Source organism: Meles meles, chromosome 17 (assembly GCF_922984935.1).
Source record: "Meles meles chromosome 17, mMelMel3.1 paternal haplotype, whole genome shotgun sequence".
Lineage (NCBI taxonomy): Eukaryota > Metazoa > Chordata > Mammalia > Carnivora > Mustelidae > Meles > Meles meles.
The window spans coordinates 37,802,966-37,821,685 of NC_060082.1; the positions used below are offsets into that span (position 1 = coordinate 37,802,966).

Sequence of the window (18,720 nt, forward strand, 5' to 3'; positions counted from 1 at the left end):
TCAACAAGAGAGGCCAACTACAGCTCTGATTATGACCCAGATCTGTGCATGAAACTCACAAGCTATTTGGTGTTGTGGTGGATATGCCCCAGTTTGCTGTGGCAATGACTATGGACCCATTCAGCAGAGGCTCTGAGAGAGGATAGTCTTCAACAAGGGTGTGCTGTGGGTGCCTGCAAGCAGCAGAAGCCTTCTCTGGCTAGTCAAGCAAAATGTCTGGCAGTATACAGAGGTATCTCCTGCAATCAAAGGAGACATGGCAGGTCCTGGGTCCTCCACAAAGGGTGATCTTTTCTTTAGGGCACTGCCCTTTATGTGACTGCTCTAAGGGCTATCTTCTGTGTTTTCCTATGCCATGTTTTAAATTCCTGGGGGTGGGGGAAGAGTCTAAGTGGCCTGGTTTAAGATGTGTCCATCTCTGGATTAATGTTTTACAGGAGATGAGAGTAGGACCAACTTGTCCCACTTTTCCTAGCACTATCCCAGTTTAAGCACCACAATTCCAGTGTCCTGGGATCCCCCTCAATCCTGGGCAAACCAAGACGTTTGGTTGCCCTAGAAGAGGGTCACCTGTATATGCATATATGGCTCTTTAAGGGATTGCCCTGTGTGTTAGGGCATTCTAACAACCAAGCAACCAATAGCTGTGGTGACCTATAGCAAAACATTTCATGGAGTGCCTGTTACATTGTACTTCTTGGTAGCCTAGACCCTGTGCACTTGCACGAGCGCACGCACACACACACACACACCATCTTCTCGTTCCTTCAGAGTTACAACTCTCTACCACATGATTGGGTTATTTCATACCCCACCACAAATGGGCTGCTCGCCTCCCCAAGGTGGGGAAACCCCAAGCTGTACCCTTCTACTCCATCCAGAGGGGATGTTGTGGCGTTGAGGTACAGACTCTGTACGACGTCCATTCCCCCGTTCTTCTGTAACAATCCTATCTGTGTATTTCACAACATACTCTGCTACTACCAAAAGGAAAACTGTTGTCACGCTTTTTCTTTCTAAAACGGAAAAGCGGGGCCTGGTGTACAAGAAGGTACTTATTAAACACTAGTAGAAAGCAAGAAAATAACTACATGGAGCCAACAATCCTCATTACTGTAGCGGGTACTTAAGTTTCATTTTTCTCAGACCATTCTGTGCTTCCCTGCGGCTTCAGCTGCCATCTCGCTCGGTGGGAGTGACATGCCCACCGCGTTCCCCAATGCGCCCCGGGGCCCGCCCCCGCCATGCAAACCCCGGGCTCCCTGATGCAGTCTCCCGCGCCCCACTCCCGGCTCCCCCCCGCGGCCGTGCTGTGTCCGGCGCCCCTCTCCCCGGCATGCACTCCCGCCTCGGCCGGCCTTCAGCTCGTAGCCGGCTCCTGGCCAGCCCGCGGACGTGTGGTGACCTCCCGCCAGGCTCAAGGGCTCCACGGGCCACGGCGCACGCTTTCTGACTCGGCCGCCGCGCACCGAGCTAGCGCCGGGGTACCGGCGGCGGCCAGAGCCTCCCTACCTCCCCTAGCCCGCGCCTCCAGGCTGGGCGGGACTTCCGGTCCCGCCCGCGGACGCCTTCCGGTGGGAGACGGAAGCCGGCTCCGGTTCGGCATCCGAGCTGGCGCGTCCTGGGCTCTCGTCTCCTCAGTGGAGGTGTGTTGGCCCCGTCGCCGCCGCTGCTGCCCCGCGCTGCGGGACGGGGAGACCGGGTAGGGACGCGGCGGCCGGACACCGGCCGGAGGGCGCGCCGGGGCCCCGGGCTTGAGGGAGGCGAGCACGGTCGGGGGCCGCGGGCGCGGGTGACCCCGAAGACAGGCGTGCGGGGGAGCCCGGGACGGGGTCGCGTCCGGGAGGGCGGGAGCCCGGAGGACGCTGGCCGCGGAGCGGCGTCCGGAGCTGGCGGCCAGGGTCAGCCGTCGTCCGGGGGTCGCAGGCGGGAAGTGTGCAGATACAGAGGGTAGGGCAGGTGGTTGGCCGCCAGCTGCTGGACGCCGAGCTCGTGGGACCCGCGTGCCAGGTGGTGCCGGCTACGGGGACGAGACCCGCATTCCCGGGGAAACGTGGATTCTCCACTAGCCGCGGTCACTCGTGCGGCTGTTTTTGTCAGAGCCGTCAGGTCATGCACTACCTGTAGTCGTCTGTCCCGCGGTGGGGCTGGGACCCTCATCCCCTGACGGCGCCAGTCAGGCGCCCCCGAGACCCGTGGTCTGCTGGGCGGTCTTCCCTGAGTGGGCAGCGGTCCGGGTTAGCTCCTGAATGTGCCTTCACAACCGCAGTGGGACTCGCCCGGCTTCTGCTTCACCGACGCGCTTCCACCGAGTTACCTCTTGCTTCCTGCTCGGTTTAACCAGAAAGCGCAACATTACAGAGCCCTGCAGCCGATTTCGACTAGTTCCTGAGAATTTACTTACTTTTCATTTCTGCTACGTTGCAGTTGACAGCGTGTTAACAAATACTAATGACCCCAGATCTGTCGTTATGTACACATTAAACACATTCAGTTTTCCTTAGTGTCCAGTGAAGTGTATGGGCTTGTTGTAACCTTGCCGGAGGTAATCATTATTAATTTCAGCTATTGTCTGCGTTATATATGAGCTTTATTGGCTGCAATGAATTTGTGCTTCCCAATCTATATCATGTAGTGTCTCCCGTAAGTGTAATTATGGAGACAGCTGGCTGTGAGCCTCGGGTGTACAAACTGGGCAGGGTAGCAAGGGACAGCCATCCCACTGTGGTTGGTGGGGGGTGAGATTTGATGAGCCCTTGCCTGTTGCAGGTGTTTGCTATTTCAAGTGTTAAACTTTTTTATTTTGCAAATTACTGTATTGGTATAGGGAATTTTTGGATCTGATTTGGTGGTCTGACTTGCACTAATTAAATAAACCAGAATATTTTATATTTATTGATGCCTTACTGTCTTGCTAGCTTATAAATTCCTCCCACAACCCCAGTTTTATGGAGGTATAATTGACAAATAAAAATTTTATCTATTGGGGTGCCTGGGTGGCTCAGTGGGTTAAAGCCTCTGCCTTTGGCTCAGGTCATGATCCCGGGGTCCTGGGATCGAGCCCTGCATCGGGCTCTCCCCTCCGTGGAGAGCCTGCTTCCTCCTCTCTCTCTCTGCCTACCTCTCTGCCTACTTGTAATCTCTGTCTGTCAAATAAATAAATAAAATCTTTTAAAAAAATTTTATCTATTTAAGGTGTACAGTGTGATAATGCATATACATTGTGAAATGATTGCCACAGTCAAACTGATGACAGATCATCACCACACATACTTAATCATCTTTTTTGGGGGGGGGAGGTGTGGGGAGAACAGTTAAGATCTACTCTGTTCCAGATTTCAGATTACAGTATTAGTAACATGAATAAACTCTTGATGGACTTGAAAGTCTGTGCTTGAGTGACATAGTTATGATTTCCTTATATTTAGGGACATGATTGGAAAGCAATGCTTAGGAATAAACAATGCTTTAACATGTAATTGAGCATATTGAATAATTTCTCAAATTAGAAAATGAAAAGACACTGATCTTTATAGTTACTGAATTAACTGCTGTGTACATTTACATACATATATGTTAATTTTATATCATTTCTTTAAATTAGATAATATTCTTTTTCTGACAAGGCTTGTCCTCAATTTTCCATAAAATCTTGGTTTAAAAAATGTGTTCTTCCCCTTTTCCCTTGACTTTTGGGAGGTAAAGCACTTGAGAAAGTGTGAAGATCTTAAGACTTTAGTTTGGGTAGAGGAAAGGCTTGTTTTTGAAACACAAGAGCTCGCCTTCTATGGCAAGTCTCTAGTTGTATGTCTGAATGAAATATTTGAAATTTGATTGGTCTTTGTTCTGGATAATCTTTGGAATTTTTGTTCTTTGTCCTAATTGAGTAAATTTTTAAAATCTATGTGTTATTCTGTAGGATTTAGATACATTTTACAGTTTAACCAGTAGTGGAAATTTTTTATGTGGGTACAGCAAATTACTAGTTATTCTTACGGATTTATTATTTCTTTTTGTTTCTGCTATGGCAAAATACATATCTGTGCTTTGGGAGAACTTCTAAAACAGTGATAGCCCAAAGTCTGTTTTTGTATACATCTATTTACACAGTCTGTTTTCCATCATCACCTGTTTGTAATATATGAAGTAGTTTGCTATGTTGTTTTTTGGTTCTGTGCTCTCTGATTGTCAGTTTTATAATTACACAGTCCATTCTCAGTTATCTGTACCCCCTACTTAGAAAGGCCTTTCCTGCCACTTGATGGAATCAGGAGTATTTGTTACTGCTGAGGAATACTGCTTCTGGACAAGGAGATTCCAAGGAGAGTGTTGATTTTCTGCTAACTTACCAGCCAGCTGGCTTGTCTGTAATGTAAGCATGGCCCTCAGCAAGGTTGGCCGAGGCATAGTCAACCCCTTCTTTTAGAAGGATTTCTGTCTTTTTCTTCTGCCAAGTTAGACCTTTTCTCTCAGTGACTAAGGTAATCTGGCCCCAGTGTGACTTGGGGGATCAAAGTGGCCAAAAGGGCTGCAGTCCTGTTGGTACAGTCTTGTTCATTCTCCCAAGTCTGAGCCCATAAATCTTGGCAAATTTTCAACCCTCCAGACACTTAGTTATGGCTATGAGCCACTTGTTTCCTTTATTATTGTTTAAAAAAATAGTTTTAATGCTAAATTATAATGGGTTGGGTTATATAAATGGACTCAGTTTTGCTTAGAATGAGGCATCACATTAAACTATACACGAACTTTCCTATTAAAATGATACAGTTGGAGATATTCTAGAAAATACACTGATTGCCATTAGTCTTTGCTCTTTTACTACTTTTCTTTGTTGGTTTGCTTTAATTTGAGATCCTAATGAAAAGAAAAACTCAAATAAAAGATGTGGGGGAAGCAGCCATTACTGTTGAGGTGTTAAGAGGTGATGGTGGGAGCGGTCTCTGGTGGTTGGGAGTATCTTAGCCCCGACATTGTTTAGAATTGCCAGTGCTTGGTGATAATAAAAGCAGAAAGACTTAGGTGGCTTTATCATATTTTAAAGTACCCTACAGACAATGAGTCCTTTATTGCTTGCAGGGGGCAGAAAGAGGGATCCCGCCTACTTCTCTCACCTCCATGAGAATGACCTTGCAGAGGCTCTTGAAGTCAAAAGTTTACGTGGTAATTAGGAATCATGGAAAGACTTGAAGGAAGGGTTGAAATGTGAATAAAAAAATAAATACCGAGGGGGCGCCTGGGTGGCTCAGTGGGTTTAAAGCCTCTACCTTCGGCTCAGGTCATCTCGGGGTCGTGGGATCGAGTTCCGCATTGGGCTCTCTGCTTAGTGGGGAGGCTGCTTCCTTCTCTCTCTCTCTCTGCCTGCCTCTCTGCCTACTTGTGATCTCTCTCTCTGTCAAATGAATGGATAAAATCTTAAAAAAAAATACTGAGGTTTATTTTAGCTTTGGTGTTCATTTTCAATATCTAGAAGAAGAAAGCGAGGAGATTGATGAGAAGGCCAGGCAGTATATTTGAAGAAATTTGTCTTAATTTAAAGTGGAGGAGGTAGAGCAGATCCTAGGAAGTGATGCATTATCAAGTTCTAGACTTTATCCTAAGAGCTAACTACTATGCAGATAAGGACTATCAGGGTCACGACCTGGTATTTTTTTTTTTTTTTTAAGATTTTATTTATTTATTTGACAGAGATCACAAGTAGGGAGAGAGGCAGGCAGAGAGAGATAGAGAGGAGGAAGCAGGCTCCCTGCCAAGCAGAGAGCCCGATGCGGGGCTCGATCCCAGGACCCTGGGATCATGACCTGAGCCGAAGGCAGAGGCTTTAACCCACTGAGCCACCCAGGCGCCCCAAGACCTAGTATTTTAAACCTAAGTGGTGATTCTCCCACAGTGATTGAATAGAGTTGCAAAAATAAAAATAGTACAAGGAACCACCTGTACACCTTTTATTTGGATTCACCTATTAACATTTTACCCCATTTGCTTTATCACTTAAGAACAAGAACACTTTTTTTTTTTTTTTTTTTTTTTTTAAAGATTCTATTTATTTATTTGACAGAGAGAGAGATCACAAGTAGGCAGAGAGGCAGGCAGAGAGAGAGGAGGAAGCAGGCTCCCTGCGGAGCAGAGAGCCCGATGCGGGGCTCGATCCCAGGACCCTGAGATCATGACCTGAGCCGAAGGCAGTGGCTTAATCCACTGAGCCACCCAGGCGCCCCAACACTTTTTTTTTTTTAACGTAAACTCTACCCCCAACATGAGATTAAACTCATGACCCCAAAATCAGGAGTCATGTGCTTTTCTGACCAAGCCAACCAGGTCCCCCAAGTAGAAGGCTCATGTAAAATATACTTCTGAATAGAACTGCTAACTTTCTGTTTCTTTCCTAACAAATAGTTAATTGATTGGCTCTAATTCGCCCAATGCTAGTGCTAGAAAGTACGTTGGTAGACAATCTGACGTGCCTCACTGAAGGGTGGTGAATGTTGACTAGTCCACGACCAGTGCACTTTGATTTCTAGACGTCTGTAGCCTCTTCCAAGGTCTTATCATCCTGACCTGGGGTTATAATTCCTATGTCTGTTTATTGCTTTGTGGCTTCTACATTTTCATTTGATCTCAAAACAAGCACATAAATATTCTTTCTTAGACATACCTGATCTTGCTTACATTCATTCAAGTCTGCCTCTTTTTTTTTTTTTTTAAAGATTTATTTTATTTAATTGAGAGAGAGAGAGCATGCATGGGGGAAGGGGCAGAGGGAGAGAATCTTCAAGCAGACTCGCTGCTGAGCAAGGAGCTGCTGCCCACTTGATCTCAGGACCCTGAGATCATGACCTGAGGCAAAACCAAGAGGATTTCGGCTCAGTCAAACCAAGACACTCAACTGACTGAGACACCTGGGTTTCCCAAATCTGCCTCCTCTTAACCTCTAGTCCTTGGTTGTTGAAAACATCTGAACAGTATCCTTTTAAAGGACATTTAGCCTATTTTGTAATAAATACCTTGTTAATCCCTCAGTTAAGACTATTTTTATATCTTTAGGATTTGTACCTAAAAATATTCTTTCTATGTCTTTAGTCTGTTCACAGGACCTTATGTTGGTTGGTTTCAAGATCCCAGGTTTTTCATATCCTTTTTAAAGTGCGATGAGCAGAGCTTGGAAGAGTCTAAGTAGAATAATGAATGACTGATCATTTATGTGTAAGTTATTTATAGAGTGCTTCTCTTATCTAGTCATTTGGTCCTTAGGGCAGGACAGGTAGTTTCCCATGTCAGAGACGGAAACCATGAGCTGTAGAAAGATTCGGTCACTTACCCGATACCTCTGGAATGAGGCTGTGTTCGATCTAGGATGCAACGCCTGGTCTTTTGACCCCAAATCCATATACCCTTTATCCTGAGTCACTCTTCTACTGCATCTCGCTTTTAGGTCCTTCTCTATACATATTTTTGGATGTATTTTAAAATCCCTTTGGCTTTCTTGTTCTCTTTTTTCACCAACTGAACTTGGTGTTAAGGGAAGAAAGCACTGATTCTACTTAATCTTTTCTTCTGCACTTAACATAGTATCATTTCAGGATTAGAGTAGATGGTAGTAGTCATTTAATCCAGTCTTCTACCTAACTTGGATACTTTCATGACCCTTCCCTTTCCGGGATTTATGGGAAGGGATTTTTTTATGGCCCTTGCAGGAAAACTTAGAGTAACAAGATGTTCACCTCTTTCTAATCAGCCTTGGTTCATTGTTGGGCGGCTCCAGTTATAAGGTGGTTTTTTTTACTTATAACAGATCCAAATTACCTATTGTGGTTTTTATCTATTTGTTTTAGTTATATCATCCAGAGCAACATAGGTCTATTTTCTCTTTGCAATGTAAAATTTTGTCACTTATTTAAGGATAAATGTGTCTTCTCAGGTTAAATAATGCCACTACCTAGATCTCTTACCATCCTGATCATACTATTCTAGCTGCACTAAGTTGGCTGTATCTTGAAAATATGGCTTCCATAATTGTCTGCACTATTTTAGACATCAGATTAAGGCAGCAAATAGCGGGACCATTACTTACTGTAAGGTTCTATTACTGCATGTTCAATATTATTGAAGTCCAAAATTACATTAACATTTAAGAAGACACATCTTTTTATTTATTTTTTTTATTTTATTTTTTTTTTTACTCGTTTATTTGTTTATTTACAGCATAACAGTGTTCATTGTTTTGGCATCACACCCAGTGCTCCATGCAGTACGTGCCCTCCCTATTACCCACCACCTGGTTCCTCACCACCCCCCCCCCCCCGCCCCTTCAAAACCCTCTGGTTGTTTTTCAGAGTCCATAGTCTCTCATGGTTCATCTCCCCTTCCAATTTCCCTCAACTCCATCTCCTCTCCATCTCCCCATGTCCTCCATGTTATTTGTTATGCTCCACAAATAAGTGAGACCATATGATACTTGACTCTCTCTGCTTGACTTATTTTGCTCAGCATAATTTCTTCCAGTCCCGTCCATGTTGCTACAAAAGTTGGGTATTCATCCTTTCTGATGGAGGCATAATACTCCATTGTGTATATGTACCACATCTTCCTTATCCATTCATCCGTTGAAGGGCATCTTGGTTCTTTCCACAGTTTGGCGACCGTAGCCATTGCTGCAATAAACATTGGGGTACAGATGGCCCTTCTTTTCACTACATCTGTATCTTTGGGGTAAATACCCAGCAGTGCAATTGCAGGGTCATAGGGAAGCTCTATTCTTAATTTCTTCAGGAATCTCCACACTGTTCTCCAAAGTGGCTGCACTAACTTGCATTCCCACCAACAGTGTAAGAGGGTTCCCCTTTCTCCACATCCTCTCCAACACACGTTGTTTCCTGTCTTGCTAATTTTGGCCATTCTAACTGGTGTCAGGTGGTATCTCAATGTTGTTTTAATTTGAATCTCCCTGATGGCTAGTGATGATGAACATTTTTTCATGTGTCTGATAGCCATTTGTATGTAAGAAGACACATCTTGCTCTTATATTAAGCATTTGGTAAGTCAAAGCCCCCCAGATTTTCATGGGGAATCTGTTAGTCTGGCCCCTGCACCTGTTTAACTATTTTTTTAACTGAACCACAGGACTTTACATTTATTCCTGTTAAATTTGATCCTGCCTGGGTCTCAGCATTTCAGCCTGTAGTGATCTATTTTGGTCAATTTTCTTACTTTGCTTATCCTTTTAAGCTTTGTCTTTTACATTTATAATACTTAGCTCTTCAAACTTTTGTGAAGCCAGGGCTGGCTTTGGATTGATGATAGCTACATAGCTCATGCTCCTCATAGGGAGCATGGTTTTCTGTCCACATATGTTTCTGGTGGGATATTCACCACTCAAACAGGACGCAGGATGACCTCGTGGTGCTGAAGTGAGCTGTGCCCAGGGCTGCTGTGTGTCTTGCCCTCCTAACCTCGGTCCACCTTCAGTGGCCCTCGGTGCCTTCAGTGCCCCTCAACCATTCTCAAAACCAGACTTTGACAAAGCCCCATAGGTTTTAAAATTAAACCGTATTATGTTTCAGCCTTATAAAATCAGGAAGCCAGTTTCTCTTCAGAGTGTGTATGCAGAACTTTTTTTAGATTAGGGACAACAAATACGTGCTAACATCACATTCTGATTCATTCTTGAACACTTAAAAATGTGAGGCAGAGTCCACACTCGGTATTAAAGAATACTCTGATTTATTCTATCTGCTGTAGGTTGAAGGAGGAATGGCTGCAAAGGACGCCTACCACGTACTCCCATTGCTGATACAGTTCAGTGTATCTTGACCCACTGGGTGCCAACACCTCCACCCCAGGGGATTTGGAAATCTGTGGAAAAGTATTTGTTTGTCACAGTGAGGGATGTATGTGTGTGTAGTTAGCATTTAGTGTTTGGGAACCAGGGGTGCAAAATGACCCACAGTGCTTTGGGCAGTCCTACACGATAAGAAAAATATCCCATCCTAAAATCTTGATGTCCCTCATGGAGAAACACTGTCTAGCTTGGAGAAGAGTCTAATTATGGGAACTGTCCTGAGCAGGAAAGTCACTGGGACTTAAACAGAGACCAGATACCTAATTGTCAGGGATGTAATTACAGGCGTTTTGGCATCAAGTGGGATATTGTACCATGTGATTTCCAGGGACTTTTCCAGCTGGGTGATTTCCTGAATATATGGCAGGGGTGAGCAAAGGACACCCCCCCACCCTGCTAACAATGGCCTGTGTTAGTAGATAAAATTGTGTTGGAACACAGCTATGCTCATCCATTTATGGATTTTCATTGGCTGCTTTGGGGCTACACTAGCAGAGGTGTGAGTGGTGGCCATAGAGACTTTATGGCCTGCAAGGCCTAAGCACTACTGGCCTCTTTACAGAACAAGTTTCTAGTTATCATGTATCATGTTTTTTGAATGGCACCAGTGTGTGAACCAGTGTGTCACTAAGTGTGTGATTCTTAGATCCTTAGTAGTTTTGTGTGTAGTGATTCAGAAATCTTTTTCTATGTCACTGTTGAAGATTCACCAGTTGATGGATCAACAATAAAAATTAGAGCTGGAGAATACTCAGCTTGATTTTGCAAATGTCACCAAGTAGGGCAAGGTCTACATCTATTTTGTATGGTTCCTCAGTGTTTGAGATTGGGCTGATGGTTGACTTTCCCCACAGTGATGTTACACTAATGGGTAGTGAGGAAATACTTTCAAAGCCATGACAGTGAGAAAAAAAATGGACTCTCACAGTCTTCAGAAATCAGTTTTGGAGCTTAAAAATTCCATATAGGAAATATCACTGTTCTTTTCCCTCCTATGTATTTTAGTAAAGAAAAGCACAGTGATAGCGGTATTGCTAGTTTGTTGGTGTTGTGCGGGAAGTACTAACTTAAAAATAACCTTCTGAGCACTTATTTAAACTTTAACCTTTAAAAAATGCTTTTGTATTTTAAAGAAGAGATTACAAGAAACAGACATCTGTTAACCCTTATTCAAAAAAAAAAAAAAAATAAGGGCACCTGGGTGGCTCAGTCATTAAGTGTCTGCGTTCTGCTCTGGTCATGATCCCAGGGTCCTGGTATCTAGCTCCATATTGGGCACCCTGCTCAGTGGGGAGCCTGCTTCTCCCTTTTCCACTCCCCCTGCTTGTTTTCCCTCTCTTCCTGTGTCTCTCTCTGTTAAATAAAATCTTTAAAAAACAAACAAACAACAACAAAAACAAAAAAGAAAAAAAATATCAGTTTGAGTATGTTGGTGTCTTGGGCTCCCCAGAGAAACAGAGCCTCTGTGTGTGTGTGTGTGTGTGTGTGTGTGTGTGTGTGTGTGTGTTTCAAAAGAGATTTATTTGAAGGAATTGGCTCATGAAGCTGTAGGAATTAGTAAGTCTAGAATTTGTAGGGCAGGCTGACAGGCTGGAACGTCAGGCAAGCATTGATGCTGTCACGCTTGAGGCAGATATTCCTTCTCTGGGAAACCTCAGTTTTTGTTCTTAAGCCTACAGCTAAGAGATGAGTCCTACCCACACAATTTTGGGTAATCTCCTTTATATAAAGTCAGCTTCTTGAAGAAATATTAACCACATCTACAAAATACCTTCCAACCAGGTTGACCATAAGACCAGCTTTCACAGTTCTTAAAACATGTTTGGTATGTTAAAATACTGGGTAGTGAGTACTGATGAGGATAATGTCTGTATTCACAGACCAGTAGCTTCCAAGGGATTGCCTGGGTCTTCATTCATGTGCCAAATAAAGAATAGAAGATAGACAATTAAATCAACCTTGTCACCCTTTGAAACGTACAAGTTCTGTTTTTCATGGTTTTTATATATTGTGTATTTTTAAAATTTAGAGTGCCTTGAATAATTTAAGAATTTTATAACTTTTTTTTAAATAAGTTGTTACTAGCCGTTTTGCATAAAAAATTCTTAAGTGGTGGGAATTAGTTTTGAGCTTATTTCGTCAATTCTCCTCATTTGTGGTTGAGAAACCAGTCCCAGGAAGGTGGATGATTTTGTCCAGGTAACAGCGAATCAAAGAACCATCATTAGAAGAGGGATCTGATTTCCAATCCAGTATGGTTCTGCTACGAGCGTGATTACAGAGAAGTAAAGGGCTTTTCTGAAGAGAGGGTGATTTTGAGTCCTTACTTAAGGGATTGAGTATGAATTGATAGTTGAGAGAATGGAGATGATATTCAGGCCACTTGGTGACACTGGGAGGAGGGTGGGCAGAGAGAAGTGGGTGTGTCCCGTGGTGTGCACAGGTGGACAGCATATCTGCTTAGGGCCACAGTAACATGGGATACCCCTGGGACTTGGAGAGATTCCACAAGGAAGTACAAGCTAGCCATCGGATGATTCCCAGGGGATATTCCAGAGGATCTCAAGTTGGGGAGAATGTGTGGTTCGGAAGAAGTTGCTTGAGAGAGCTTTCTTTGCTGAGGAGGTTAGTAGAGAAATAGGAGCTGTTGAAACTCCAGTGTTCTCTGAGCAGCACAGGGTGGAGTTCGGAAATCCTAAGAGGGAATTGTAAGGGTTCTGTGGGGCATCGTGAGAACATTGTAGGAAGTAAATGGGTCCTTTAGAAGGTTGCGGGGGTTTAGGCATCGTCCAAGTTTACTTCCTTACCTGCAAAATAAGCGTATTGATACCCACTGCACATAGCCGGTAGAGGGAGTAAAAGAGATGATGTATGCCATGTGCTCATTTGCATAATGCCTGGCTCATAGTACTAAAAATGATAGCGTTTATATACTGTATCCTGGCTGCTGGCTGAGAGTCTTAATCAGAAGCTGTCACTAGAGATCCTTTTTCTTTCTCCCCTTCGCTTATGCTCACTCCAGCTACTTCGTGCCAGCCCACAGCTGTTCAATGTGGTTTCTTACTTCAGCTTTAATATCTCCAGGCAGCGGCACATCTCTGACCATAGACAGTGCTGCTTCATCTCTGTGGTCAACAGGCCTGGTCCTTCTGAATAAGCTCTGCCCTTTTTTGGGGGGTTGTATTTCAATTGCAGATTTCATCTCATCAAATTGGAACAGTATACTTAACTATGGCATTATTTCCAATTTTATTACTTTTTTTGCCCTTTGGACTATAACTAGGAAGATACAGTTGGAAAGGGGAGTGAAGGTGCAGGATTTTGAAGCAACTTCTCCCTTTCCTCTTCAAAGTGTTATTTCCTTCAGGTTTTGAGTAGAAAACAAAATGCAGTATTTCAGTGGATACCTTCTCCAAAGAGGATTGCCTTAAAAAGGCATTTTGTCCAATAATTGCATGTTAAGATATAAAACCATTTATGGATGTAGACTCGGCAGTAGTCTAACAGAATTTTGCAGTGTATGGGATCAAACTTGAGATGACTAGACATGAGGCTCCAACTGTGTGATTATTTCTGAACCAGACCCAGGAGCCGTTTCCCTAGTGTTCAGAATAGTGTAACCTGGAGTGTTTAGTTTCATTCTAAGGAGCCTTGCTGGTACTTGGACGTCTGTTGAGTATGGGTCTGTCTGGAACCCTTGAGGCTCTTCCATTCCCTGCTCTGCTGTATCACCCATTTCTCTCTCCCTCTAGTACCTTAACCTCTCCTCCCAGTGAAATTTTCCATAATTATTTGATTATGTTAATTCAGAGGAAGGTGTGGATGACCAATAGACCTGCTCCTAAGGTACACTATTTAAATTGTATATGTATTTTATTTATTTATTTATTTATTTTTATTTTTAAAATTTTATTTATTTATTTGACAGACAGAGAACACAAGTAGGCAGAGAGGCAGGCAGAGAGAGGATCAGGCTCCCCACTGAGCAAGGAGCCCGATGTGGGGCTTGATCCCAGGCCCTGGGATCATGACCTGAGCCAAAAGCAGAGGCTTTAACCCACTGAGCCACCCAGGTGCCCCTAAATTGTCTATGTATTTTAAAGTGAAATTTGTAGAACCAAACAAAAACCTGTCAGTCTAGAGTGTTAGTACATGGTTTAATATATAGAGATTGCTTGTTTAACTGGTCTCTTCAGACTTCCTTTTTTTTGACTCCCAGTTTCTAGGAGAACATGTTTCTTCCCTAGAGGAGTTAAGAAGAGGAGAAATGATAATAGGGAGAGGTAGTACCTTTCTCAACTTGACATATCAGTATAGCCGCTTCATGACTTTCTTCCTTCTTCAGGTCCTTCCTCCGCAATCTCATTACATTTTTTGTTGTTGTTGTTGTTGTTTAAATACTCTTCTTATGAAATTAACTCACTTCTTAATTGTAGGTTCCTGTCTTCCACCTTGCCATAAGTTAAGTGCTCCTAATTTATGGTATTGAGTTACAGGTTCTCCTGTGAAGCTTATGATTTCACTTGTTCTTTTTAGAACAGTAATAATAAGTTCTGTTGATATGATGAATTTTTTCCACCCAAAAGTGTAAGTCACCACTACATGTGTTCCTCTTGTTGATAATGTCTCTCATAACACTGGCTTCTATTTATTGATCATGTGCTACATACTGGGCACTGCACAGGGCATTTAGGAGACGTTGTATTCAGCCCTCGCAGTAGCCTTATTTAAGGTAGATATTTATATTTCCCTTTTATAGGTGAGGAAACCAAAGTTTGGAGAGATTAAGTAATTTGTCTAAATTTATAACACAGACAATGGAACTAAAATTCTAAAGCCCATCTGCTTTTGATTGTACATGATTTTCCGCTGTGTTTCAAAAGAGCCTTAAATTTGGTGTCTACCCTCAGGTACTTCCTAGAGAGTGTAAGCAGCATGTTGCTTCTAGAATTCTTTTTAATATCCATGCACTCACAGTAGTGTTCCACTTTAAACGTCTATGAAATGCAATCAGGGTATTATGGATAAATGTTTCTTTCAAGGATGGTACCATAAGATAGCTTCTAGCTTAAAATAGTTTAGTAAATGCTTACAAAATATTTGCTGCAATGACACAAAGAGAGGTGGCAGTTAAAGTAGAGGGCTGGTCACAGAAGAATGAATTTCTTTTGGAATGCGAAGCAGGAACTTTCTCATATTACAGCGGGCTGCAAGGCAGGGCTGGAATCTGAGCTTTGACAACACCGCCCAGACTCTTTCTTGTTTTTCTGCTTTACAACCACACGTTATTGCCAGCTGAAAAGGATAATGGGGAGTTATGATGAATACATTTCCATTTGCTGCAAAGAGAATTTTAAACATTCTCGATCTTTTTAAACTGAGACAAAAAGGCCGCTTTGAAATGAAGAGTGAATTAGTGGCCACAGGTAAGCGGTTCTTCGATTCCTGCTCTAGGAGTTGGTGCAGGTGATACTGATGGTGGTAGCTGCCAGTTCACAGCTGGGTCTCAAATAGCTTCGGCCCCAGGGGTGGTGTAAGAATTCAGTTTTTCTTCAGTCTTTTCTTTTCATCCCTGAGTTGTAGGTTTTGGGCATAGGTGTTACCTTCCCTGAGACTGCTAAGGTTTTTTTAGGCTGTCAAGGTCAAACACAAACCAGACTTCTAGAATTATCTGCTGTGGGTACTTGTCCCGTGGAACACGAGAGAACTCAGCTGTTGCGAAGAGCCTCCCGTAGCTCCTGCTGGCCCCCAGCTGCCCAGGCTGTGAGGCTGGCATATCGGGGTGCTGTGGTTATAGCATACTTTGTATGGTTCTTGATTCTTTTTTACTTTATTGGGGTTTTTTATCGTTGCCCCCTCAAGGTCACTGCAGCAGCATATTGTAGAAAATTTTCATTAGTCCCTCAATACTGTGACTTGATTATTAGTGATCAGTTCTTTGGACTTGAGTGAGCAGATTAGTCTCCACTGTGATGCCTTGATAATTTTTAATGATTTAATATGTGGCTCTTTGGCATTGGATCTAGTTACTGTGTTTACGGAATGCTATATGGTGGGCATTTGCATTATTTCCTGTCAGGGAGTGACAAAAATATAATTTATTTAGCCACTGCTTGAGGTGCTTTTTGACACTTCTGGTAGTGTGGCATTGTAAAATAATATTAGAAACAGGATAATTTCATGGCTAGCTCACAGTTATGAAATATTTACTGTGTGATTATTATGCTGAGGGCTTTTACATCTGTCATATCTAATTTAATCCTTACTGCAGTCCTGTTAAGGGCTATTGTGCCAGCCTCCCAGGTGGAGACTGGATTATATGGATGCTAAATAGCTTACCTGTGTTACACCGTCATCAGGGCTGGGATCCAAATCCGGGCATCCTGACTTCAGGGCCACAGCCCTTAACTACTCTGCCGGACAGCAAGCTCTGATGTCTTCAGGTGTAGACATCATCCAGCTCTGTTGAAGCTTCCTACTCCTGGAAGTCCATGTGGCCTATCAGACAGAGTCTATGTGTACATGCGGGATTTTACATTTCTAGTCAAATAGAACTTTCTTCTTTAGTTTTAGTGGTTGCCAGTTGATGTCTTGCAAAACAGTTCAGCTTTTATTCCAGGTGAGAAGACTGTGTCACCTTGTTGACTATGTGACATACTGCTTTAAAGTTGGTAGCCAAACCTTTGTACTGGGAGAAACAAAAAGTTAAAGCATTCATACTGTATTTTGGGTCATATTGGAGTTTAGGGGCAGATCTGTCATTTGAAGTTTATCGTAGGCATGGAAATTAATTTCTGTTCTCTAAAATGTACAGATGGGGAAGTTCTGGAAGTGTCCTGTGTAGAAGAGAAAAAAGTCTACTCAGAATTTAAAATTGGCCATGGACAATTTAAAGTGGGGATGGGGCGAGGGCACGGATAATCCATATGTGGGTCGTCGAACAAAGGGTTTTTCACTTTCTTTTGTCCTTGGAGTCAACCTTTATAACACTGTCATTGGGAAACACTTGACTTACTAAGCTTTACTGAACATTCTGATTTTTGGAGCAGTTTCTAAATTCACAAAATATTCTATATACAACAGATATTATTTCATTGTATTTTGGGATTATATGCTCAATTCTGAATTTTGCCAAATTTTAATTAACTGAAATAAGTTACATATCTATGAGATAACATAATATTTTTCAAAGACTTTGTTTATTTGAGAGAGAGCATGAGCTGGGGCCGGGGGGTGGGCAGAAAGAGAATCAGATTCCCCACTGAGTAGGGAGCCCAGTGCAGGACTCAATCCCAGGACCTGGGATCATGACTTGAGCTGAAGGCAGATACTTAACTGACTGAGCCATCTAAGATCAGTCTTTTTCTGATACAAACTATTTTTATTGGTATTGTGGGTTCTGGGACTTGATTTTTTTTTTTTTTAAACATTTTATTTATTTGTGAGAGAGAAAGAGAGAGAGATGACGTGCAAGTCACAAGGAGGGGGAGCAGCAGAGGGAACACTAAATGTCCCGCTGAGCAAGGAGCCTGATGTGGGACTTGTGCAGGACTTGATCCCAGGACCCTGGTATCATGACCTGAGCCAAAGGCAGATGCTTAACCGACTGAGCCATCCAGGCATCCCGGGACTTGATCTTTTAACCTCAGAAATAATACAGTATTTAGATTTACCCATATGCATTTATCTTTTTTTTCTTCTTTTGATCAATTTTTTGCACCTATTGACAGGAAGATGAATTATTTTTAAATTATCCCCCTTTAGGGCTTTCTGTGGGAGGGGCTGTGCTCTGGCTCTGCGCTTTGCTTAGGCCCCCCAGTTTCGCATTCTGTTATCCTGTTTCTTATAGCTTCTCCTCTCCCCACTTCAAGTCTAGCCACCAGGACCGTGCACATGTGCCTAGGACATGCTGGTTTCAGAACTAACTCATCTCTAGATTTGTGCTTTCTTACCATTTCTGCCTTAGAACATTTCTCTGGCTTTATAGCTGGCTCTACCATACATTTAAAAAATAGTTTAAAAATATATAATACAGCATTTTTAGGGAATCTCCAGCCATTGGGTTTGTATGTCAAAGAAGTCCACATTGTTGTGTGCTTGATTGAAGTGTTTTGCATTGAATCTAACGTTGGGGAGGACTTATATACCCATTCTTACTAACAGGCAAAACTCTTCCATTGAGAGTCATAAGAAATAACTTATTTCAGCCAGCCAGGTACCCCAGAAACAACTTGTTTGAAAGAGAATGATGGGGTTCAGGACATGCTACCCCAAAATATGGCACTTTGGCATGTTGAATATTTTAAGCTGAAAGAATTTGAGAAATGGCAGGTATAGGAAGGATTTTCTGACCTTCCCCCCAAACAGGTCATAAGACCACATATGAGAGGTGCCCTCACTAAACCCAGAGGAAAGTATCATCCTTATCTCTGAGGATGGAGTAATGCCAAGTGGAATTTAAAGAATAGTCCTTGCTAAGTGTCCCCATTTTACTACTTCTTTATCTCATCACATTTTTTCCATGACTCCAATCCTTGTGTCGTATCTAGTATGAAAACATTTCTTTGGTCTTAATTTCCTACTGAAGGCCCTTCTGTCACATAACATTTATGTTATATAAATTGGTATGCTTTTCTCTTATTACTCTGTCTTCTGTTACAGAGACCCAGTCAAATTTTAGAAGGGAGAGAGAAAAGATATTTTCCTCCCCTATAGTTTCTGATGACCGTGAGGGCATGGCTGGGGCACCCCACTCAATCCACAGTCTGTGGATGGAATCTTGGGAAAACTGACAAAAGTCCAGGAAAGAAAGGTAAGACTTCTTGCCACAGTCAGCTCTCCCAGATCTCTGTCCTTAGTGCCCAGTCTATACTAAAGAGAGG

At 42.9% G+C, this 18,720-nt stretch overlaps 1 protein-coding gene across 12 annotated transcripts in view; it reads left to right on the forward strand.

The window, feature by feature from the left end:
- The first annotated feature begins 1,593 nt into the window (after positions 1–1,593).
- The window catches only part of DISP1 (dispatched RND transporter family member 1), a 194,012-nt gene continuing 176,885 nt past the window's right edge, over positions 1,594–18,720 (forward strand). For 8 of the 12 annotated variants that reach the window (XM_045982193.1, XM_045982201.1, XM_045982195.1 and 5 more), the window contains exon 1: positions 1,594–1,702. The gene's annotated coding sequence lies outside the window, so the exon portion shown is untranslated. The remainder of the gene's footprint in view (positions 1,703–18,720) is intronic. The other 4 variants (XM_045982203.1, XM_045982204.1, XM_045982208.1 and 1 more) reach the window with 2 other exon arrangements.